The 25,958-nt window shown below is 40.5% G+C and overlaps 1 protein-coding gene and 1 pseudogene across 4 annotated transcripts in view; both read right to left on the bottom strand.

The window, feature by feature from the left end:
- The window catches only part of KCNAB1 (potassium voltage-gated channel subfamily A member regulatory beta subunit 1), a 300,767-nt gene that overhangs the window by 100,451 nt on the left and 174,358 nt on the right, over positions 1 to 25,958 (bottom strand). The window lies entirely within an intron of this gene.
- LOC118602660 lies at positions 13,839 to 13,957 on the bottom strand (annotated as a pseudogene).

Raw genomic sequence — 25,958 nt, 5'->3', positions numbered from 1 at the left:
TGCGTCCATCTGCCACAAAGCAAGAAAATTTGCAAAGATCTTTTTAAACGGGAGGGAAGACAATTCTGTAGAGCATTTGAAAACAAAATTAAATATGCAAAACCCCACTGCTACTACGTAAATGCATATCATGTAGTCTATAGCATTGGTGCTTATTATCCCTACTTATTTGTTTAATTTTAGTAAATTAAAATATATTTCTTAAGCTCTTGATGGATTTAATTCCAGACTCTGGCCGTCGTGTTATCTCTACTTGGATGTAAGTCCTGGACTCTATGCTTTCCCATTGTGGGGATTCTCAAGGGTCTCATTTACCCACCTTCAGCAGAGAGCTGCTGTGCCTACCCTCTGGGGCAGAAAAGAGAGAAGAGGATACACTAGCCCCAAGGCTCTGGGGTTTAAGCAAGGATTGGCTTGCTAATGCACAGCATTTCTTATATAGCAATTCGTTGTAATGTGACTCATTCATTCAATCATTTCATATATTTGTGTTTGTTTTAATATAAAATACTGTTTCCTTCTTATATCTTTGAGAAAGTCTGTTGTCTTAGATATGTGTCGTTTTGATCCCATGGCTTTAGTGGGTACCCCTAGAGGTTCTCTGTTGTCCCAGTTTGAGAGGCGTGGCTATATAGGATTACCAGTCATTTACACCTTACTATGAAAGAGTTTCGAACTTTTTTCTTACATCAGTTTTGAGGGATTTGAGGGTACAATCAAGAGATAAAGCCTTTAGACTTTTAGAGAGATGGAAGGGGGTTAATGGTGGGATATGGGGAGGATGAAGGAAGCAAACCCCCAAAGGGTAAGAACACACTTTGCCCCCTTCCAGAGTTTGTCCAGGATCACACCTCTCCTCACGACAGAATGATCGTACTTTCCCACATAAATATCTTACATATACTTGATAAAGCAAAGGTCAAGTTTGGCATCCATTTTGTAATGAGAGCTATGATTAGTTTCTACTGTAATGAGCTGTGCAGTTTTCAAGGCAAGTGAAATAAACAAAGCAGCTCCTGATGTAGGAGTTCCATGCTCCACATCTTTTTAATTCCATTTACTGTGGGGGAGTTTCTTGCTTTCTCTTTAGAAAGCAAAGTCAGCAATGTGATGGAGACTGAGGCATGAGCTTGACTGAGAGGTTTATATTTAAAAAGCCACTTAATCGAAAGTAAATTATGCTTTCAGCTGCAATGCATTTGTTTGCCTTTCTCTTTCCTTGACAGAAGGATGGAAAACTAATGTCTGTTTTCTCTGTGTGTCCACATCCTTTTTATCTGCCATCCGTGTGCCATATATCACAGACGGGGTGCGTGTCCTCATTGTGGACGAGACTGTTTCTACTTCCAGACTGAGATCTACGAGGGAGGGCCTGTGTCTATTACATCTGCTCATTCCCAACACCTAGTGCTGGGTGCAGAGTAGGTGTTCAGTGGTGCTCGCTGGAGGAGCTCTAATGCTATTGCTTTGCTGTGAGTAAAGACTGCGTTGTCCTTAACTTGTTCTACTCTTGTTGGGTTGGGATACTCTGCAGTTTGCTGGAAAACGCTGGCCAGCACAGTGCAGTGGTGCAGTACAAATAGTGTAGAAGTGCCTCTGCCCCTCTTTATCAGTGAAACCTTGGGAAAGTTACTGAACCTCTATGTGCCCCATCTGGTGCTGGGGATAATAATAGAAACTACCTCATAGGAAAGTTGTGAGGATTAAATGTGTAGATTAATGCATTTAAGATAGTGCTGGGCACATGACAAATACCCTCTAAAATGCAAGCTGTTATCAGATAGACATGGGTTTGCAGCCAAGCTCTGCTACTTCCTGGTAGCCGTGGGCATCTCTTTCACCTCATATAGGTTCCTTCTTCTGAAAAATAAATTTCTACACCCTCCCTGAGTCGACAAACGTAGAAAACATTGTGGCCTTTTACTCTTCTTCCAATCAATGTAGGTGTTAGGGCTAATTTTACAAGAGGCTGGAGCTTGGGAACTTGCATGGCAAGATGCATCCTATCCCCACCCATAACCTTCTTCTTCTCCTCTGCACCTCCAGTTAACCATGTCACTGTTCCAATGCGAGGGCCAATCCTAGCCCTCTAGTATTTACAGCCTCAGAGCCTAGAACTAAGTTGAAAAAGGGAATCATGACCAAGGTCTACTTCTATATTTAGATATTATTCTTTAGTTCCAGTCAGCCCAGCTGTAGGTTACCCCATCTGAATCTTCAGTACACAACTCAAATTCAGTTACCAATCTGTGGCTCCAACCCCTTCCAAAAAAAAAGCAAAAGATTTTAACCCTCAAAGATCTCTTTGTCTCCTCCTCTCTTTTGACCTCTATAGTCAGTCAGTTAGCAAATCTTGAAGAACTCACATCTGCACTATCCCTGACTTGTATCCTGACTTCTTCATAGTCACTACCATGTCAGACCTTTATGACAAATTACTTCCTGCTACTCTTCTGTTTCTAGATTTTCCACTGTTCTTTCTCTGTTTATCTTTAATCAGCCTTTTCGCTTTAACTGTTAAGATTCAACAACCTATTCAACATCATAGTTTAATAAGGCATTAAAATGAAATAAAAAGCATGCAGATTTTAAAAAGAAATAAGTAAAACTGTCTTTCACTATAAATAATATGATTGTCTTTGTAGAAAAATCCCAAAGAATTTACCAAAAAGCTCCTTGAACTAATAAGTGAATTTAGCAAGGTTGCAGGATATAAGGACAAGATACAAAAGTCTGTTGTATTTCTAGCAATGAACGATTGAATTTGAAATTTAAAAGAATAGTACTATTTATAATAGCACCCTAAAAATGAAATATTTATTTATAAATCTTTCAAAATATAGGTACTATCTATAAATTATAAAACATTAGATAAAGAAACAAAAGAAGACCTAACTAAATGGAGAGACATACCATGTTCATGGATTTCAAGACTCAATATTGTTACAACGTTAGTTCCTAATTTGATCAATGGAGTAGTTATACTTCCAATTCAAATCCTAGCAATATGTTTTATAGATATCAAGGTGATTCCTAAATTTATATGGCAAGATGAAGGAACCAGAATATCCAAAACAACTGGAAAAAGAGCAAAGTTAAAATGACTCACACTACGTGATTTCAAGATTTAATATAAAGCTACAGTGATCAAGGCAATATGATTTTATTGAAAGCAATGAAGCAAATATAAATGGAACATAATAGACAGTAATTGGAACAGAATAGGCAGGCAGAAATAGCCCCGCCCACACAGATATGGTCAGCTGATTTTTGACAATTCAGTTGGGAAAAAAGAAGTTGTGCTGGAACAACAGTGTCTATCTATCTATCTATCTATCTATCTATCTATCTATCTATCTATCATCTATCTATCTATCTATCTATCTAAAACCTTGATATGATACAAACCTCATGCTTTATACAAAATAACTCAAATGGATCATAGACCTAAATATAAAACATAAAACTACAAAACTTCTAGAAAAAAATAGGAGAAATTCTGTAAGGCTTTAGATTTGGCGAGCGTTTTTAGGTATAGTACAAAAAGAATGATACATTATGAAAATTGAAAAATTGAACTTTGTGAAAATTTAAAACCTTTGCTCCATGATAGACACTGTTAGGAGAATGAAAAAGACAAACTTCAGAGTGGAAGAAAATACCTGCAAAACCCCAGTAAAAGATGGCAAAGTACTCAACAGAGACTTCACCAAAGAAAATAGTTGGATGGCGAATGAGCCATACGAAAAAATGCGCAACGTTATTAGGCATTAGGGAAATACAAATTAAAACCATAATGAGATAACACCACACATGTATCAGAATGGAGAAGATAAAAACAAACCCCCAAATTATCATAATGCCAAGTGCTGGCAAAGATGAAAAGCAAACGGGATCTTATACATTGCTGGTGAAAATGCAAAATGGTACAGCCCACTTAAGAAAACATTTTGACAGTTTCATATAAAGTTAAACATACGTATACCATATGACTCAGCAGTTCCATCCCTAGATATTTATCCAAGTGAATTGAAAGTTATGTTCACATAAACAACTGTAGGCAAAAATATATAGTAGTTTTATTCATAATCACCAAAAACTGGAAACCACCTAGATACTAGTATTGTTCTAGGTGCTTTCATATGTATAATTCACACCTATAAAGGCATGTAGTCTTTCCAAGTAGACACTCTTGTGCCCAGTTTATCCATGAGGAAGTGGGAACTGAGAGAGGTTTAGTAATAAGCTGGGCCCACCTTCTTAACATGCGGCAGCTAGGGAGTGGAATTTTGTCTGCTTTGGAAGTATGTGCTCCTTTCACTGTTCCACTCTGTCTTCGCATGGCCTGCCCATCCGTATGACCCAAGTTAGCTATTTTTTTAGAGGGACAGGCAGTGGGAAGGGCCCTGCATAGGTTTGGTACATTTTAAATGACAGAAAGTAAGTTTCTGCAGCTCTCGCTAGGCATCCAAGCCCACTCCTGACGTCTGTTCCAGACCCCCACCTTCCACCCCCACCCCTGACTGTAGCTTTCCACAGTTTCTTTGTGACTGATGGGATGGCAGTAGTGGGAGGTGGTGAACTGTCACTCATCTCATTCCTCTCCCGATCAGCCTTCAGACAGAAACAATAAGGGAAGAAAGTAGGCAGGAGAAAATGTACAGCTCGCATTGTTCAAACTGCAATAGAATAGATTTCATTCCATTTTTTTGCTCTTTTGAAAAGAAAAAAAAAATGAAAACGAAGTCATTTGTGTACTCTGCTGATTGGAGAAAGAATGACCGATGGGGCCGGGACAAACCGTGTTCACGACACGTTAATGGGGTGTGGAGTTACGGCCACGGAAAGGAAAATGGAAAGAAAAGTTTGGAAGGGCTGAGGGAGACTTGCCTGAAAAACGAGGTTGGATCAAAAGTGTTTTTTGGTGCCATTAGATCTAACGAATGCTTTGGAACTAGGTGAGCAAGAAACTTAGGACACAACCCGGAAAAAAATAGCTATCTCCGAAGCGAATTATTAATTCGCCCAGTACGTGTTTATGGAGCACCGACTGTTGAGATGTGCACCGTTCCAGGTTCAAGGGCTATGGCAGTGAGCAAAGTGGAACAAGTTCCTGACCTCGTGAGGCTTGCATTCTAGTGGGGTGACTTGTAGTAAACAAGTACGCACAGAAATAGCTTCAACAAATGAGAGGCTCTCTGAAAACATGAAGCTAGATAATGGCAAACCAGAGATAGTCAGGCACAGCTCCTCTGAGGAGGTGACTTCTGAGCAAGGAGCTGAAGGATAGGCAGGAACAACTTCAAGCAGATCTCCGGGAAGAAAAGTCCAGGTGGAGAAATAAGCCAGGCCTTGAGATGAGATAAGCTTGAGAGGCAGAAAGGAAGTGAGTGTGGTGAGGTCAGTGTGAGGGGAAGAGTCCAAAGTGAGGGCAGACAGAGGGAGGAGAGCCAGGACTCACAAGGCTGCTGGCCACCAGCTGAACTGCTCTCTTCCTGGGCAGAGTAGATAGAAATCATCCACAAATTTCTATGGACTGTATCCTAAGAGCTGTTTTATTTTAATAGAGCTTCAAGACAAAGAAGGTATTAATCTTCACTGAAAAAGTTTTGGAAGAGGGCTGAGACTCTGAGGATCGGGGTAGGTGGGGCTTTATTTGGTGCCGGGCCTTGTCTCCCTACAGGTTTTTGGTGTTTGGGACCTAGGGTTGCCTTGTTGCACACTCTGGGGGCACATAGTGCATAACCCCTCTTCCTCAACTGTACGATTCAGTGGTCCTGCCTCAGGCTCCCTGCTTTTCCTTTCTGCCCCCCTTTGCCTTTTAATGATATTCTCTCTCACCCCTTCTTGCATCAGATATCTCCAGTTCTCAGGCTCTGTCTCTTTTTTCTTTATCAAATTCTGTTCTCAGAAAAGTCAGAACAACTCATTCTCACTAAGGTGTAAGTGGCTAATGTGACAAAGTGCTGCCTGGAGTGGTGAAGGAGAGATTAGCTACCTGCGATTCCCAGGAATCAGGAAGAATGGCTTTTTGCATGTGCATCTGCGTGGAGTCCTTTTCTTACGTATTCTCACGCAAGACCCAGTTCTGAAGTCCCTTTCCCAAGGAAGCTCCCCAAGAAAGAGCTGGTTGTTTCTTCCACTGAGTTTACATCTCCACTCTGCACTTCCTGATTACTTTGTGCATCGTCTGGTTTATCTGTCCTCCCACAAGCTTGTAGACTTCTTGAAGACAGCTTCCAGGTCTGTTTCGTCTGCTTCCCAGGTCCTGGAACATTGCCAGGCTCACATTGATTGTCTGACCAAGGAGCTGGGGAGGGTCATAAGAGCTGTGTTGACTTTGATCATGGTAGACTATGGTCTTCATGGTGCTAAATTGAATTAATACTTTCTAGAAAACCTTCCTTCCTTAACAGTCTTGCATTCACTATAATTTTGATTTCTTCAATATTGTAAATATTGCTGAATACCAATTTAACATGCATTTCTTGGCAAATTTCCCCTTTTAAAATGCAAGTATTCCTAATAGGATTAAGTCTGTTCGTTTATACAATAAATGTTTATCATGTATCTGCTCTGTGCCGTACAGTCTGTTCCATCACCCACGCCAAAATCCGACTCTTACAAAAAACTGCTCTTTTCTTTCATACAATGAATCAAGAATCCCAAATCAAGACCTGATAATTGTACTTTTAATAATTTATCTAAAAGAAAAATTCAGGCATCTGCAATGAGGTGTGTACACAAAAATATGCATTGTAATTATTATTTATAACAGGCAAAGAAAGAAAAGTCTCTCATAATAAGGGGAGAATCAAATTGTTTTATCAGTATAATGGTGTATTATGTGACTACTTAACATTACACTAAAAAGTATTTTATTAATACAAGAAGATGTAATTTAACATTACCATGTTAAATGAAAAGAAGCAGAATATAAAATTTGTTGCCATATGATATTTGAAAAATGCATAGAAGAAAGCCTAGAAGGATATCCGCTAAAAATGAAAATAGTGGCAGTCCTTCTAGGAGGTAAGATATTGGTTGATTTTAGTTTCACACTGTATTTGTGTTTTCTAAACTTTTTGTACTAAGCACGTATTGCTTTTATGCTGGGACAAAGAAATTTACTGTACTGAAAAACCAGAACCACTTCCCGCTCGTTGCTGAGAGCAACCACAGAAGAGAATAGGATGGGAGGGGGTGGGGACAACTTCATGGGCACAAGGTGAGGTTAGAGCCTGTGTGAAGACAGGCACAGCGGCCTGCTAGCAGCCGGGGGCACTGGCCTCTGCAGGTGGGAGGGGGGAGAGTGAACACCACCAGACGGGAGGGCGTAGGTGACATGTTATGGGGCAGCTCTATCTTTCCTAGACCAAGCCTAAGATAGAATAATGACCTCCACATTGGGACAAGCAGAACAAAGGCTTTGGTCCCAGACTGGCTGCACAGCTGAGCGAGAACCACCTTACTGGGTCTGTTTCCCCACAGGTAGAGTGAGCTTCTAGCCTCAGCAGGGTTCACTTATATTTTGTCCTTTTGCAATTTAAGGCTCAGTTGTTTGTGTCGTTTATCACCAGTTAGCAATGTTAACTAACCATTTGTCACAGAAACTGAACCTTCTAGGCCTGACTGAAGTTTACGGCAGATCTCTGAGGGTTGCAGACACTCAGCTCTGACTCTTACTATGAACAAAATACCCACATACAGCTCAGGGTCCCCAGTGAGCTCTCTTGAACGTTGCTCCTGAATCTTAAGTTCATCTCTTTTATGACCGATACCTTCTTTTCTTCCTTACAAACTGACACACTCAGCAGCAAAGCCATCAAAGTGTTTCGCATGAAATAATTTCTGACCGCTAACCATCCACCCTCTACCATCAAAATAATAATAATAATAATAATTCAGGTGAAGTGGAGACAGGGAGACATAGTGTTGAAAGGCTGGAATTAGCGGCAAGGACCTTTGCTTTCAGGGCTGGGCTCCAGTGCTCACTAGCATCGGGATTAGTCATGGAGCCTTCTCAGCCTCAGCGTCTTTATCTGTGAATTGCGCATAAATGCAGTGCCTGCCTTAACCTGCTTAGGGTAGTTGTGAGGGTCAAATAAGATGAAGTGGGTGAAAAGGCTGACAGAGAGAGCTTTAGAGCTTTTTACAAATGTTAGTTATCTCGCCATGATAATAAATATCGGGATGAACAGTTTCAGGGTCTGCTGTGTATGCCGAACTAAGTGGGGGAAAACACAGTCTGTCATTTCTGTGCTCTCCTGGAGGACAGTGACCTCAGGCTCCATGGACTGACAAACAGACTTATTAGCAGAATCAAATCACTCACACTATTAAGAACTGTTGAAATGTTTTCTGTAGCCAGTGATGCTAAACAAACAAACAAACAAACAAATAAATAAATGGTTAAGACATATTCTGAACAGGAGTAAAGAAATTTATTTAAAAAGGAAGTTCTTATTTACTCTGTTCATTGAGGCCTGCACTTGAATAAGGCCAAGAAAAGAAATTAGGAAATGATTTCTATCAAAGTAATAAATAATGTCTATGTGTGTGTGAGGGGGAGGGGTGGGAGGGTTGTGGGGCAGGAAAAGTGGGATTGAGGGAAAAAATAGAAAGGAAAAATGTGTTCTGACTGAATTGAAGTTCCTTTGTGCAACTGCGAAATTTTTAAAGAATAGTTCTGACATTCTTATTTATTTATGTAACAGTATGTGTTAAACAGCCACTGTGTACAAGGGCTGACAAAGCAGCAGAAAAGACAGGCATGGCCTTGGCCGTACAGTCCTCGTAAAGTCTAGTTGGGGAGATTAAATATTACACAAATAATTATTTTATTACATTGCATTTAGCACTACAAAGGAGAAGCAATGAACATGTCTGCTATATTGTCAGAGCCTAGAGTACCACAGACCAAAGTATCCTTATTATAAAACTCCTCAAGAAGTTACTGTGAGATCCTAGAACCGTAAAGGAGTGAATTTATTCTGCGCAGAGACCAAGGGCTCAAAAGGCAGTCCTCTGGCCACCCGATTATGGCTATTTTACCTCTTAGGGTTACTAGGAGAACTTAAAATACTATTCATGAAGAAAGCTTAGCTCAGTGACCAACAGTACTTAACAAATTAACTATTGTAATTATTGTCTTATTAGGTATTATCTAATGCACATTAACTTGTGTAACTTGCAAGAGATTTTTCGGGTTAGTTCCTAGTAAGTTTAGAGTCAAACCTGTGGCCCACGGGACATCAGTTTGCACATCATTATAGGGTTTAATCCCATTCCTGGCTCCATTTTTGGTTATCGCTTTTGATTTTCTTGACTGAAATAATGCATGTTATGGATGAATGAGTAAATGAGGGATAAATGAATGAAATCTCTCACACTAAGTCAAGAAATAATTCTTTCAGCTGGACAAATGCTCAGGAGTTGGACAATCTCACCACAATTTCATAGAACAAAGAGAATTCTAAATAAGGCTAACTCATTTCCTTGACGTTTATATATTTTCAGACATAAGTAGATTTATTGATTTTCAGAGTTAACACTGACTGGATCTAAATGCTATAAATAACAAACAAACAGAAAAACAACCACTCCGACAAGAACCAATAAGTAACCAACACAGCAGGTAGGTTTAGAAAATGTGTCACAGGCCAAAACCCACTTGTGGTCCTGTCCTCCTCTGTGTGTGTCTTGCATTCTGTGGATATAACACAAAAGAAGATGCCAAGGTGGTTGTGTTATTGGATTTCCCCAGTGGCTGCTGATGCGACCAGACCCTGAGATATTCGTACACGCAGGTCATTCTTTCTTTAAGAACTCCAGTACATGCAAAGATTTTCCTGAGAAATCTCTTGCTATTGCACTGTGCATAATTATTTAGAAAGAACCATCATAACATAGAGCAAAGAAAGAACCCTAAATCTGGAAGGGAGATACAAAAATTTTATCCTTCTGAACTAGAGACCATACATCTCCATTAGCCCAGTTTGGGCTCTGATTATAACTGTTCTTTGGTGCACAGTTATTTGTGGGACCACTCCTCCTTTTACTTTAAAAAATGTCCTACTTTGGGTAATAAATTTTGTGGTCACCCTAATGCAATCCAGTTGCTAGCAATGTGACTTTTAGCCGCAGACTGGAAGGAAAATAGAACCCTTTTCTGCCGGAAACAGGAAGAGAGGCAAAGAAATTAGTCAGAAGTGAGTGTCCAGGCTCACCCCTTCCCACTTTCTGCTACTCACCCACTCGGGCAAGACTGTCCGGAGGATGAGGAGAGATTAGCCATAACCAGATGTTTTGTGTGACTCTCAGACTAATACACACCCCTGAGGCCCCAAGGCACCCAGGAGAATTCCTGCGGAGAAGCTTCACCCTCAGGTGGCTGGCAGAGCAGGACAGCATGGTGGCCTGGAAGTTTCCTAAGCTTCCTCCCACTCACTGATGCCATTTGGGGAAGAAGGAAGGGGCATGGAGACAGAGAGAGAGAGTCTTGATGGAGAGTTCGAACCTTGAAATCAAAAGAGACGGTATTAGCTTCGAATGGAATGTTTTAAGTGCCCCCTCACCTCCCATCAGCAATAACGGAGACTTTAGAGAAAAATAAGATCAGTTTTAGGAAACCAAAAAATGTTTTTTCTTCCCCCCACATGTAAGTGGTGGTGGCGGGTAAATATCATTCCACCTACACTTATATCCTCAGAGCTCAGCACAGGGCCAGGGGTGGAGTAGACCCTCAACAACTGTTTGTTAAATGGAGATTCCAACTTCAAATCATAAAAAACCCTGGACTATAATAGTATAATTTTGCAGAAATATTAAAACACTCTCTGAAATAATATCCGTAGCTATCATTACCATAACAGGGATGTAACAAAATCAACCAAGGAATTTAGAAAATCATCTTCGTCAACTACTGTGCCTTAGATAGTGCTTTATCTCCCCATAGTATCATATTACAAGCTGGTGTCTAATATTACAGGGGGTTAACCTTCCTTCATGGCACTTTACATAGGCTATTGGCAGAAGCAAGCTAACAGATAATAGTCTCTATTGATCTAACTCTGTTAAGAAAACCCCATGTTGAATAATTATGCATCATCGCCTCATCTATCTGCAAAGTAAGGGGAAATATACTCTAGATTTATCATTAAAATAGCAGGTGTTGAAGGAATGTGAATTCAATTATTGCAACCCTATTTATTTAACTCTGTATAATAATAATCACATAACTTTCCCTAAAATAAATATTTTCAATGAAAATACTGGTAGGCCGAAAGCATATGTTTATGTAGAGAGCTTGTCATGTGAAGTCTGTTTTTCTTTTCTCTTGGTATCTCTTAGATTAAAATATAAATATATTATTCTATATTTAGAAATATTAGATTTTGGTAGTACTTATATTGGTCTCATTGGATTATGAAACACTATGATTATTGCATTTCTTAATATGTTACCACCCACAACACTTTTTCTTTTCTTTTTTTAAGTCAAACTACAATTTGCTTTTCCAAATACTTTTTAAACTTGTGTAAAAAATAAAGTTGAAAATCTATGGGGAGACTCTGCCCTTTTCTCTTAATCACGCCTTGCCAAGCAGTCATTCTTTTACAAATGTAGAGAGAAACGTGTTTTGGAATGAGCTTTACATTTAATTTGGCTCATTTTGAAGAAAGTATTTTGAAAACTGGCTATACGCCTTTGTTGCTGTTTTGCAAAAAAATGCAGATTCCATTGGGTGGCTGGGGCCTTGGTGTGGTGAATTGCTCTCTGAAGGGAAAATGAGTCTAATTGTTAGACAAAGAGAACGGAAATTGGGACTCAGACCCTTCTGACAGATTAAATGAATAAACTTGGACGCTGATGGGTCGAAGCAGACTCATTTCAATGCCAAGATGTATCCATTAGCTAAAGCACCCTTAACTTGGATTCCTCCGCCTCCTTATAAAAAAAAAAAAAAAAAAAAAAGACAACCGAGACCTAATTCAGTGACTCATTAAGTACATTTTCAACATCATCTGTATCTGATGTTCTATGGTCCAATCATAGAACATCATAGAACATCAGATACAGAGCTGCCGGTGAAATCCACTTTGCAGGTGGTTCACCCAGGATTTTTCTGGTTTGTACACACATGTGTGCATAAAGCAGAACTAACATCTAAAACATGGCCAATATCTGTGGGAGGGAAGAAGAGCTAGCAGTGAAGGACACATTCTTAATAATGTTTCTGTTTTATATTCTATTTCAGCTTGAGGTTTTCTGTTTATTTACAGAATAGCCTATAATTTGATTCAAGATATTTGTAGAGAAGCAGTGACTGAGTCTGAGGTCCTCCACATTCAGATCTGGGAACTGGGCCACCTACAAATAAGAGTTATATAAATCCAGCAGAGAAGAGATTTCCTAATTAGGAAAACTGAAAGATTCATAGGGTCTTTCTGTTCAGTCATTCACAAAGGATTAATTGAGTAGCCCTTGGGTATCCATCCCTGTGTCAGGTTCTGGGGGAACATTAAGTCGACAAGAATCAGTCTATGACAGTTGTAAGTTCATGACAAAGCTATGTAGGAGGTGGGTTGGGAGCAGAGATGTGGGATGGGAGAGGTGTGGGAGGGTAGCAGAGACGTGGACCTCTGTTTGCTGGTGTTTGAAAGGAGCGTCTCAGGAAAGGAGGATCCAAGCTAAGACATAAGGAGAGAGGAGGTATTCATCAGGTAATGAAATAGGAGAAGGTGTTCCAGAGAAACCAGTTTGAGTAGAGAGACATATCTAAACAAGGAGGTACATGGTGTGGTTAATAGATGGACAGCGTGTCCAAGTAGAGTTGGGAATCTTGAAACAGGGCAAGAAAGGTCAACTGGGACTGGAGTGAGAAAGGCTTGAATGCCATGTTTAATAAATTTAAAATGTAACCCGTGGGTGACATGGAGCTATCAGAGTATTTAAGCAAAGATAAAATATCATCCAATTTGCATTTCAGAAAGATACTGACAGCAGTGTGGAGGGTGGATTGGAGGAGGCAGTGATTGGAGGAGGGAGGGAGATCAATCAGGAGATGATTTCAGTAGTCTAAAGAAGAAAGTATCAGTGTAAATTAGAGCAGCTGCCTTTGATTGACAAGAGGTCTGTAAGGGACCTGAAGTACAACAGCTGTTATCTTTGCAGCAGACTGCAGAGTTTTATAGACTAAAAACATTGCTGGTGAGCTTGATGAATGAAGGGTGACCAACCCAAGAAACATTCTCGGTAAATATAAACATTTTTCAGCATTAACGTCAAACCTTTGTAATCTTTTCTCCTCTTTTCTATGTCTCTGACAGATGACTTATTTTCCTCCCTAGGAACATTGAAAGCAAATAAAAAGCTCACATTTGAGAATCATGTGAAGAATTGATTACGCTTTAGCCTTGACTCTCGGATGCTTAGAACTGTGGCCACCCTCACAGGGAGGGGCTCCCCTTACATGGAGGTGCATGAGGAGTGTGACATGGTCTCTGTGGGGTATAGAGAAGGACAGACAGTGCTGGTAACTGAGCTCAATGATGGAGGCCAAAAACCCGAAGGAAGAGTTATGGTTGAGAAAGTGGGGCAGTAATATGATATGGTTTTTGAAGTGGTTGATTGCAGAAAGTTTTACAATTGCATGATTTTCATTTTTCTTCTTTTAGTGATGGGAATTCTATTCTTCCAGTGGTAAGACCTACTCACTTCCAAAAAAAAAATTTTTTTTTTTTAGGTGAGGCAACCCTTGGTTGACCTCACAGACTGCAAGGATCTTGTCAGCTTACAATCCCTTATTTTATTTTTTATTTATTCTTTATTTTTTACACTTACAGCACCTACTCTTCCTAGGTGGTCTCCCATCCAAGTACTAACCAGGCCCAACCCTGCTTAGCTTCCAAGATCAGACAGGATGGGGCATGTTCAGGGTAGCATGGCTGTAGACCCACTTCTTAAATTTTACTTTGTGGCCTGCCCTTTCAAGGCAAATCCTATTCAGTAAGAATGGCTTGTGACATCATTGCAAGGGTTATGTTTAGTGCCCTGTTCAGAATGCGTGTCCATCTCTAGTCAAATTGGGAATCTCTTCTGGGTGGTCATGGTTTCAGAGGCCACATCAGCAGGACTGAGAGATCTTCCTCCGGATGACTCTGCCACACCCTGTCATTACCAGCTGCTTGCTGTATAATTTAGTTTCTCCACTCCATAGTTTGTCTTCACAGGAACACTGAAAACTCCCTGAAGAGGACAACCCTGTCTTAAAGTTCTCCGCCTATAATGGGGCCTCAGCATATGCCTGGTAAGAGTTATTGCGTGGGCTCCCTGAAAATCCATATGATGGCCCAGGTTCTGCTGTCACACAGACCCCGGCCTTTCCCCACCACCTCTTTACCATACCTCCATCTGCATCTTGAAATGAAAACCTGGCTTTTTCTGCAAAGAACTTTCCCCACGGCGTTCGTGGGTGGCCATTCCATACGGTACACCTACCATGACTGAAACGCTGGGCAGACTGTGAAATCCTTGCAAACCAGAAGCCTCCAGGGTTTCTTGTATTTATTAACAAGAGGGAAAAATGCAGGCAGCTGGTGCACCTTTTTCATCCAAGAAAATAATCATGGAAAGCATAGAAATTTGTCACTCAAATGTCCCTTAGATGTCCACAGGGTCAACGTGTATGAAAGAGAGAGGCATTAAAGAGAGAGCATGGTGGGCGGGAGACTGGTGGGAAATAAAAGGCAACCCAGAACATGCAGCTAGGTCCTGGGGGGCAGGGCGACTGCTCAGCCTTAAAACAAATCAGCCATTTCTCAGTGCTACGGGCAGCGGTCTTGAAAATGGATTTTTGTGTCCCATAAGACAACCCACTAGGGTATGGGAAAGAAAATTAGAAGTGCTCATATTTGCATTTTTATGTCTTTTAAAATGTCTACTTTTTTATACTTTATATTTACTATAATATTAGCCTAGCAGTAAGTAGATGCATATCTTTAAGAAAGAAATACTTGTTTATTGTAAGTGCCTGGCTTTCCCATGCACTTAATGAAAAAGCTTTGGAGGTGGTATGAACCAGCCAGTCATTAAAGATCTTATTTCCAAAGGCTTACATTCTAGGTAGGGAGCTGAACGTATGTATATACATAAACATACACTCTGTGGTTGTTGTTCCCCAGGTACACACACACACACACACACACACACACGAGGAGCATGGTCATGGTTCTCAAAGATCAGGACAGATGTAGGAAAAAGAGTGAGTAGAATGGAAGAGAAGAACAAAGAGCATTCCTCTTCCCTCGTAATAGGATAACTCTCAGGGGGGTGAGGATGTTATTCTTGTGTGGATGGGATTCTTAATAAACCAGAGGAAAGGAGTTTTAATGTCCATGTGAAAGGAAATGGGAAGGATTCACAGACATCTTCGTTCAGGCTGTCAGTATCCAAGCCATTACAGTTCCCCAAGAGATAGGGAACATTGTTATAAAGCAGAAGAAAGGAATGAAAACTATTGATAATTTCATTTCTTTACATAGGCAGCTTGGCTTCCTATGGAAGCTGTTTTCAAGATTTTTCTTCAAATTAGTACAAACTGAATGTATAAACGGTTCAGAAGTTTGCAGAGTAAAGAAATTTAAATATGCCCAGCAGGTACCCAGGTACCTCTAGTTATCTTTACCGAGAACTTGTGTCCAGCTGTTTGCATACATTATTTCATTTATTTCTTATAAATAACAACTGAGAGTCGATATCACCCCCATTTTTCAGAGAACACTAAGTCACAGAGCATTTCAATGACTGATGCAAGATTCTTAGCTAGAAGTGTCAAAGTGAGAATCCCAGTTAAATCTGATCAACTCTGTCATGCTGCACAACTTTCAAATGCTTTGTTAAAGGACACCTAGCTTCTGACTACCCTGGTAGCCTCAAGCACGGTGGTGATTCCTACTCCTCAGCTCAATATTTTTACATGTGCAAATCAATATACCCTAGTAAATACCACCAGATCAGCAGCCAGCAGTCATCCCAAATGTTTTATTATTTTACCATATGTGTTTGATTGTGTCATTACGTCTCCTGTCCTAATTAAGATGAAAGGAATCTGAATTGAAGTAACTGGTAATGTCAATGCCAGAGCCACTAAAATAGAATCCCCATGGACCTTAAGCTTCCCAGCTCCAATGCTGCGTGTATGACCTTCCTGAATGACTACATGTCTGCTGTCCACCCCCACTTTTAGAATAATTATTTGTCATTGAAAATGTTGGAAAATGAATATTGCTGGCAAATATATACTCAGGCAGATAATGCTTACCCAGAAAACTTGGGGCAGTAGAAATTATATGTTTTATTAAATTGTATATTTGCCAGAAAGCTTTAGACCCCTCTACAATGTTCATTTGGTTCTGTAATTGATGGGAGGTCTTGGAATCAAGGTGGCTGAGAGGAGTAAGTAGAGATATTGAATATTGTATCAGGATGATCGATTATGATGTGTTGTGACTGAGCTCTGTGTTGAATAAGAACACGTCTAAGCAAATCTTGGTGAGGAATGTTTGCTTCGCTCTGATAGAAAAGATGCATTTTAAGGAGAATGAAAGTAGTTGCCCTGTTCAATATTTATATTTTGAATTTTAATTTTATAGATTTGTGGGGTTTTATATAAAATTAAAGAAAAGAACATTTCTAACTTCTTTCTAGAATTCACATAGTCTACATGTCGAAATAAGTCGATCTGAGTTAGTTCTACCTGTCTGCAAAGAGCTAGATTAGTGCTAGCTATGCATGAAAAATTATTTGGGGCCAATAAGTATGTTAGAATAACTAGATATCTTTTTAGAGAACAAAACAAAACAAAGCAAAACGAGCGTTGTTCAATGGGGACATCCTTCAGCTCTTCAAAGTCACCAAAAACGAGGTTTACATAGCCAGGTGGTTTCACCAGAACCTTCCGGGTTCACGATGTTGTTTAACCTTCTGATTGTTCATCATGAATACATTGTCCCTCACCTTTGAAATGATAATAATTTAGTTCAGTAAAATCACCATACTTGGGCAGGACAGAGTGTGTGTTTTTACCATATATGGTAATAAGGTATACCGTAGGAAGGAAGGAGGCTGTTTTTTCCTGAGTACTCAAGGCATCGGTCCCTTCACAGTCACAAGTCTATCCCTAGCTGCTGCTCTTGTAGACATCTAAGCACCATTGGTAATATTCGTACATATTTAAACATGGAAAGAGAGAACTTTCTAAAATGATATATTCTGCTTTGGGAATGTTTACCTTAAATTCAGAATCTATTGTTTTCTTAGGAGAAAGAGAAAACAACAAAAATTGCAACACTAGCTTCCTTTTGCCAACGGTTGGAACCCAAAGGTCTTCACAAATCAAAATGTCTGACTTTGAGTCTGCAAGTTACAATGTGGCCGAAAACTTACTGATTAAACACAGAAAGAGAAAAAACAAGGCATTTGTCTTGATAAATGGAAACTGAACCGTGGCGAGCATTTGTATCTGGAAAGAATGAGCACGACGCTCTTAGGGGTAAAGAGTGCAAATTCATTCCTTCAACGTTTTGAACAAAGAAGCTTAGGAAGACTAATTTAGGAAAGTTCTGCTTCATATCTGAGTGTTACATGAACTAGAATGGCAGAATACTAACAAGAGCTTGCATATAAAACAGCTCACAGATTGCCGTCTTTGGTTATTTAAGAATATTTCGATATTTGCAGTGAGCAGCTTTCAATAACACTAGATGATTGACATATAATTATTAAGTTCATTTATACCCTGGGCCATTTCCAAGTTTCATTGAATGCTGGAGCAGGAACTCCTACTGCGCTCTTTCCGGAACTCGGAGAGAACAGAATAAAGCTGGTAAACAAAAATATGCAAAACTGGAAATTAATTGGTAGTTACAAGAATTAGTGTAGAGACTGGTTGGGGCACTGTGCGTAGGGGTGACACGGAGGAAGAACAGCTTAAGAATATGTGTCAAATTCCTCTGTGTGATTTGGCCTCAAACATTCTTCTTCTTCTTTTTTTTTCCTTTCTCGCCTCACAGGGCTTGTCTTCACTCTGTTCAGTAAAGGCAAGAAGTTGACAAACGGTTGTGGAGGCAGCTTCCTCCTTTGCACAAGTCAGCTGAGGAAGAAGTTCCTCTTCACCTCTGCCCTGCCCAGAATCAACATTGTGTGATATCCCCTAGGGCCAGAACACTTCCGAAGCTTCTTAGTCCAACTTCCTTCGCCATTTCTGGTCCCTACCTTTGAAAATAGACTCCACTCCTGTAAGCTCATTTTTAGAACCTGGCAGAATCAGCATTTGTCTGATTCCAATTCCCTCACTACTGTTGAGCTCCACTCTAGAAGATTCCAGGAGAGATGGTGAGGCTAATAAAAATGGAGTGTTTATTTCCAGGTTTTTCTCACCCGGCATAAGCCAAATCTTCCCTCTGTAAAACAGCAACTGTGCGTTTGTACAGCACTGTCTCATTTGGACCTACTATATTCATAATTCTCATTTAATGGGAGTGGGGTAGGTGTTGTTCTTGTCTCATGGATGTCTATCTAATCTACACTCCAGAGATTAACTGACTTCACAGAGAAGAAATGGAGGGACAGAGTCCCGCCTCAAGCCCAAGTCATCCGATTCCTGGGCTTGTGTTCTCTCCCTGAGCTATGGTGCCACTCTCGGCTGGTGACAAAAAGGTCTTAAAGATAAGAAAAAGCCTTTTCTCTTTAGCACCTTCTTCCTGGGACTGCTGTGGTAAAGATTTTCAGCTTGGCAATTTAAGACAGGTTCCAATTTGTGCAGATGAATAGATTACTCACATATTCCTTATCTGGATCAAGCTACTTTCTTTCGAGCATCCTTTCAACTCTCCCTAGAATAAGGGAGTGGAGAGAGAAATAAAACCTCTGTTATTCTGTCACATATTGTCTGTTATTATTTAATTTATAAGTATTTATTAAGAGAATATATGTCTTCTGCTGTATCACACAAGAATGGGAAGTGTATTCCTTGCTTTGAAGAAGGTTATCTGATACCAATAGGAACTGAAGAATACTTTTTGAACTGATTTGAATAAGAAGATACTGACCAACTTGCCCTGAAGATGATGTTAATGAGGAGATACAAAGAGTTTCTTGACAAAAGTAGTATATTTGGAATAAGTATGTGGCCCATCAAAAGTGACTACTTTGAAAGATTTCACTTCAGTGTACAGATTCTAGTTTGCTTTTTTGTTTGAGAAAGAAAATATCAAACTACCGTCTGGTCATAGTGGAGTATGTAATTCAGAAAAGCAATTTAACATGAAGAGAATAAAAAAGCAGGACAGAATGAAAGCACATATGTTTGAAGGTATCAGAAGGTAAGAGGCCAGTGTAGGATCACAGAACCAAGGTGGGGAGAAGCGGGAAACCCAGAGCCCTAGCTGGGACTGGGCAGCTGCTCTGCCCCAGGGGGCTCCCGCTAATTATCAAAGGAAAGGCTGACAGGCTGAATGTTCACTTTGGACATTCTTCCCAGGCTGGGGGACAAAACATGAGGCTTGGATGATGACAGGCGGCTTGGTAAACTCCCTAAATTTGGTTTTGGATCCTGAATAACTAAACCCCAGAAACAAGTGTGAATCAGAAGTAGATTGGTTCATGGAGAGACTGCAGCCGGCTTTAAATCTTCTCAAGCCCTGAAATTGGATCTATATATGATCAGTTGCTTTCCTAACACCTGAGAAGCATGGAAAAACTCCAAGCCTGGACGGCTTTATTAGTGCATTCTATCCAATATTGCAGGGAGAAATAACAGCCACTCATCATTCTAGAAAATGGAAAAAGAATATTCCTCCTTCTTGTGAGGACAACGTGACCTTGATGTCAACACTGGACAAGGACACTATGAAAAAGGAAAATAACTGGCCAATCTCATTTTTGAACATAGAAGTTAAGATTCTAAGGAAAATATTAGCAATTAAGCCCAGTAAAATATGGAAAGAACCCATATATCATGACCCCATTGAATTCACATCAGGAGTTAAGGATGGTTTAACATTTGGTAATACAAGAGGAGAATCCTATGATTATTCCAATGAGTACGGCAACATTGTTTATATTATTATCTATACATAATGAAACAAAAACATAGCAAACTAGGAATAAAACCGAACTTCTCTAATCCGATAAAGTGCACCTCAAAAATCTTACAGCAAATATCATATTTATTGGTGAAAAGTTGAAAGCTCTCCCTTTGAGACCGGGAATAAGAAAAAGCTGCCCATTATTGTGATAATATTCAATATTGTATTGACTGAACCTGTACAGTAAACCTAGAAATAAACGTATAAGGATTAGACATGAGCAAATGAATGATAACCTGGAGCCCAGAAATAGACGAACATCTTTCTAAAACAAAAGAGTATGGAGTCTGTTGGGCTTGAAACCTCCCTTTTACAATGGGACACAAATACTAACTAGAATTTTTTTTAAAATTGTTTTAGGGGAGAATTAATTCCTTCGTTAAATACTTGTGTGCCGAGTGTCTGCTCTAAGCCCTGAAAACATAGCAATAAGTAAGGCAAAGCCTTTTTCATTCTGGTTATAGAGACAGACAATAAACAAGTAATCAGATAAATTCACCACACTATTTCGAATAATAGTACAGTGAAGTGGCTAGACGTAGGAGAGCGGCAGGAGTGAGAGGTCACTTTAGACTGGTGGCTGGGACGTCCTCTCTGAGCAGGTGAATATGAGCAGTGACCTGACTGAGAAGTCATGTCGAATAGCAAGAACGCTTCAGTCCTTTCCTCATGAGAGTAGTGGGCACAGCCTTTAATAAAAACAGCACCTATTGACAAGGTCGTTTTATTTATGGAGATCACAGCACTTTCCTTGTCAAGATCTGTAAGTTATGGGGCAACTGCCAACTACAAAGGTTGAGGTATTAGTTAATTGTTATTTTTGTGGAGCTCTTTCTCTTTTTCTGTGTGCCATGACTCTCCACTGCTCCTTTCGCCATCTAAGTCACATGCCTTTTAGGGAAAAAAAAATGCCATTCGGGCTACTTTACTCTCAGACAGCTCTGGAGAAAAAATGACTTGGTCTGCCAATGTCTGAGGCAGGTCTCGAACTCCATTCCGTTAGAGTCCACCCCTGTCCCTCCCCTACCCCACAGGTGTTAGGATGCGCCTAGAATCCTTGTCCTTTGGCTGGGAATTCTCCTCCAGCAGCTTGTAGAGCTGTTACCCCAGGACTAAGCAATTTCAAAGGAAGTTACTCAGGAGAGGTGAGTAAATGAAGCACTTTCCTCAAATTACGGAAGTTCTGTTAGCTCTCTTAAAGCAGCATAATTTGCTCCCCCCCAAATGCTTCTCTTTTCTCAGTTCTGCTGAATTTTCAGAAATTACAAAACAAAGAAATTATAAAGTAAAAAAGGAAAAATCCTGCCACCAGGACAGGGGAGCGAATGAAGATTGAATATCCCTGTACCACGTTAGGAACTTATCATATCAAGTTTAGGTTAATCTTTGATCTAGGTATGATTATCCTTATTCCGTAGATGAGAGGAAACATGTGAAGGTTAAGTCAACAGCCCAAGGCCGCAGCAGTAGAAAACTACAGAACGGAGATTTCCATCTGGGTATTCAAATTCTAGCTGAATTGTGGCAGCTGTTTCTCGCCATCCTGCCGTACTGTTTTCCTGACCTTCAGAAGTTGCTCCTTTGAAATGGCTATCCAATTTTCTATATTTCTTAAGATAAAGGTGAAAATATTCTTTTTTTTTTTTTCCAAGCCAGAGGATCACCCCACCTTAGCTGCCATGAGTATCAGACTGAACCAACATCTAAATTGCAAGTCCACCCTGATGACATTCTCCAGCTTTGGACATTTACCGATCGCTCCTGTTTTGTAAACGCTTGCGACTGGGGAGCGTGGAGAAAGCATTTTCAATACTGTAGAGAGAGCCAACGAAGAAAAATGGAGTTTCTTAGCTGCTAGGGGAAAAAGTTCAAACATCCTTTTTAAAAAAAGAGTCTAAGATAATCAAATAGGCCTTTGATGTAAAAGCTTTCATTTTATAGACATGTTAATCTGGAAGAATCATGAGCATGCTGCCTTAAAAAAAAATCTGTAGTTTTTTAAAAAGTCAAATGCTTAGACTGCTAAAATGTGCTTCTTCTCTACACAACTGACAGCCCAGCATTCCTGCCCTTCTGTTCCTGTGCACCTGCAAATTCTGCCACTGGCCTAGCCCTCCATCCTACGGTGGCCTGGGGCACATTGCCAGCTACAGCTTCTACCAGAAACCTCTGATCTCAACTAGCCCTGCTTTCTTGGGTTTGGAGAATGCCGTTTCATTTCTAGGCAGAAAAAAAGAAGAAAGTGCCCGTTCCCCACTGTGTTATTGTCTTTGCTTACATTCCATTTGGCAAGGAGCCTCGTAGTTGGTCCCAAAAAAGATTTGTCTGTGTAGGTCAGGGGTCGACAACCTTTTTCTGTAAATATTTTAGGCGGCATTGAAGGCCATATAGTCTCTGTCACAATATTCAACTCTGCTCTTATAGCACAAGAGAACCATAAACAATATGTACATCAATGGGTGTGGTTATGTTCCAATAAAATTTTATTTACCAGACAGACAGTGGGCTGGATTTGGACCACTGTCTATAGTTTGCCAAACTCTAATAGAGAATAATAATTTCTCCAAGTTTATAAACTGGTTCTCCATGTGTGGCCCTTGGATCAGCAGCATCAGCATGACCTGGGAAACTTAGAAATGCAAATTATCAAACTTTGGCATGTATCAAAATCACCCAGTAGGCTTGCTAAACATAGACCAGCAGGCCCCAACCCCAGTATTTCCAATTTAGTAGGTCTGTGGTAGGATCTGAGAATTCGTTTTTCTCAGAAATTCACAGAAGGTACGAATGCTACAGGCCCAGGACCACACTGTGAGAACCACTGAGATAAATACATGTCTTTCTATACATAGGATCTGGGGAGGGTGACATGTGGTCATAAGAATACAGTGGAGGCAGGGGCCAGAGGGGCAGGAGCAGCTGGGAGATTCAGATCTACTCGTTCCTCTAAGGGACTCCTTGCTGGGCTGAGGGTAGGATGATGGCCAAAGAAGCAGAAGGAGCCAAGGTCATGGCAAGGTGAGAAGCTTCTGGACCTGGTGCTGCCAGGAAGTTCTGCAGAGAGAAAAGCCGAAATAGGGTTGGACTGTCCCTTTTCTCTGTAGCTATAGATGGTCCTGCTGACTGCATTTGCTTGTGTCCAGGCACAGGAGAGAACGGCGGAACTTTCTGGGCCAAGTGAGGAGGGCACAGGGAGAATTTACAAAGTCCTAGCTTGCCACGAGAGGGTTATAGCACAACCAGATCCCCGTTATTCGCTGTGGTATCAGACCACGTATCTTCAGATGTGAATGACTAGACATGTAGTTGTGGAACCGCAGGCAACAGAGAAACATTTGGGGGGTGGAGGGAGGGAATGCCCCCTTCAGACCAGCCCGAGTCTCTCTGACCTTCTAAGAACAGGTGAGATTCTTACATCATTAAAATCCCCTGATGTTAAAGGACAGACTTGTTAAAGCCAGAGCTGGTGTGCAAATAGCTGGAATACTAAGTCCCTGACTCTTGTGGGCTTGTCAAGGAGTTTGCAGCCAGCTGGCGAGCAGGTGCTGGAGATGAGAGCTGGGAGTGGAGCTGCCCGCAGGATGTGAGATATGCAGGCATGCTCCGGGGGTTCTCCTGGGAGGAATGTAAATGGGCATACATTTTTCCATGGCCACTTGCTCAGATGCGCATTATGCAACTCACTCTGGCTCTACCAGGACCCTTTTTTGGTTAGGGCCCATGCCAGAACTGCCCACAAGGGCAGACTGAAGAGAATCATCTCAGAGTCGCAAAGTGTTAGGACACATGGTGCTGAAATACTGTTAGGATGTTTAAGGCTTCATGTTGGAGCCAGACTGGGAGAAGCAGGAAGTCCTGGCTGTTCTGCTCTCCGCCCCAACCACAGGGCCCTTTGCCCTGTGAAAAGTTCTCAAAATTCCAGCACTGAGCTTTCATATCCTTCTAATCTTCCTGGAACTCTGAATCCAGGTCCATTTCTGGTTCCTGTTAAAGACCTTACTCAAATTTTGTTTCAGAAGCATTTTTTTTTAGATGGGTTTAAATCCAGATATAAGGTCCTACTTCCCATGCTTTCTGCAAGCCTGCAGGGTTGTAGCACTGGTGACCATACCTGCATTTCGATTAGCAGTTGGTTACCAGGTAACGATGATGTCTTCCGTGGACTTCATGACTGAAATGACTAGACTTTTCCCAGGTACAGGCTGCAGAGAGGAACACTTTGACCATAAGTCATTTATGCCTTTTCTACAAAAGTGAAACTCAGTATCCATAGCACACATATGATTTTAAAATTAACAATTGGAACCTGAATTTAGAGCAAGTTTTTAAAAAATACAATAACAGATCTGAGATAAATTTTCATTATTACCATCTAATTTAGTCCTGATTTCAATTATTCTTCACTAAGGAAAATCTCTTAACTTTTTTCTTCTATAATGGTTTGGATTATTTTAAAAAGAAAAAAAGGTCCATATCTGGCACACATCTCCAAGGTTTTGCTTATTCATTTACTGCTTTTTTCAGGGTTCAGAATTGTTTGGTTTCTAAAACACTGATTCACCCTAATGGCTTGCAGATTTCTCCTGCTTATTAAATGAATCTACATCGTTATTAGTGAACATTTGTATTTTTCTTCCTAAATTGGTGAATTCATATCTGTCTAGAAATTTCCTTTTTAATTTTTAAATGTAGGGTAGGAGGGGTTGGGGGAGGTAGTTGGGGTTAAAGGGGTCAAATATGCCGTGACAGAAAGAAATCTAGCTAAGAGCAGTGAACACAATTTTACACACACACACACACACACACACACACACGCACGCACGCACCTTACTGTTGAATTGTACTCTGAAACATACTGGATTTCGTTAACCAATGACACCATAATGAAAATAAATAAATTGACTTCTAAAAGTATGAAAATGAGAATCTTAAGACTCGCTGTCATCTAACAACAGAGAAATAGTTAAGAATTTTAAACTGCAGGAATATGATAGAATATATGCAGCCATCGAAAATGTTTTAAAATAGTAAACAATGTAAAAACAGCACGTATGGTGTTAAAAGGCGGGCGCCTACATTTTCGGCCGGGAACATGGAGCCATCCTGGACCTCCATGCCTCTCCTCCCTTGCTCTCGGAACCCATTCCGCCCCCAGTCTACTTGGCTCTGATCTTTAGGCTCATCCGTCCTTCCAGCTCTGTGTTCACTCCCTGGGACCTGATCACCAGGTCCAGCTCCCCTGGCGTGGCCTCAGACAATCTCTAGATTCACTCTTTGGCTTTTCCCGCCTCTGGCTGCTGTAGCGCCTCCCAGCTCCACCCAGCTTCGGACGCCTGGCAGTTCAGCCCTGCATCAATCTTTCCTGCACCCAGAACCTTGACCACGTTTTCCCTGCCCAAGCCAACCTCTCAGAACACATGGATCCTTTCAATTGTAGGAAGAAAAATTTGTAGTTTCATGTCGATTATAAAGCAGCATGCTAGATCTCTTAAAAAAAAAAATAAATAAATTAAGTTCAGATCCACCAAAGTCAACAAAGAATGGAAGGGAAGCTGGGCCTTATAGTCCTGACTCTAATTCTCAAAGATTCATTCATAGATACACTTAATGAGCTAGTCACTATAGAGAAATCATTGCGTATGAGAATGGATAAACTTCTAAAAGATTCTCATGTTCTAAAAAATTCACAGAACTTACTTTGCTATGTTCAATTAAAAAGATTATTATGTAAATTAAACTCATTTTCTCATCTTATTTAGAATAATATTCTGTAAAAGTTTCCTTTACTATAACTTATTTTTGCCTTAA

The sequence above is a fragment of the Rousettus aegyptiacus genome, unplaced genomic scaffold (assembly GCF_014176215.1).
Source record: "Rousettus aegyptiacus isolate mRouAeg1 unplaced genomic scaffold, mRouAeg1.p scaffold_m13_p_4, whole genome shotgun sequence".
NCBI lineage: Eukaryota > Metazoa > Chordata > Mammalia > Chiroptera > Pteropodidae > Rousettus > Rousettus aegyptiacus.
The sequence above is the reverse complement of the archived record's forward strand: the minus strand, read 5'-3'. Positions and strand labels throughout refer to the sequence as shown.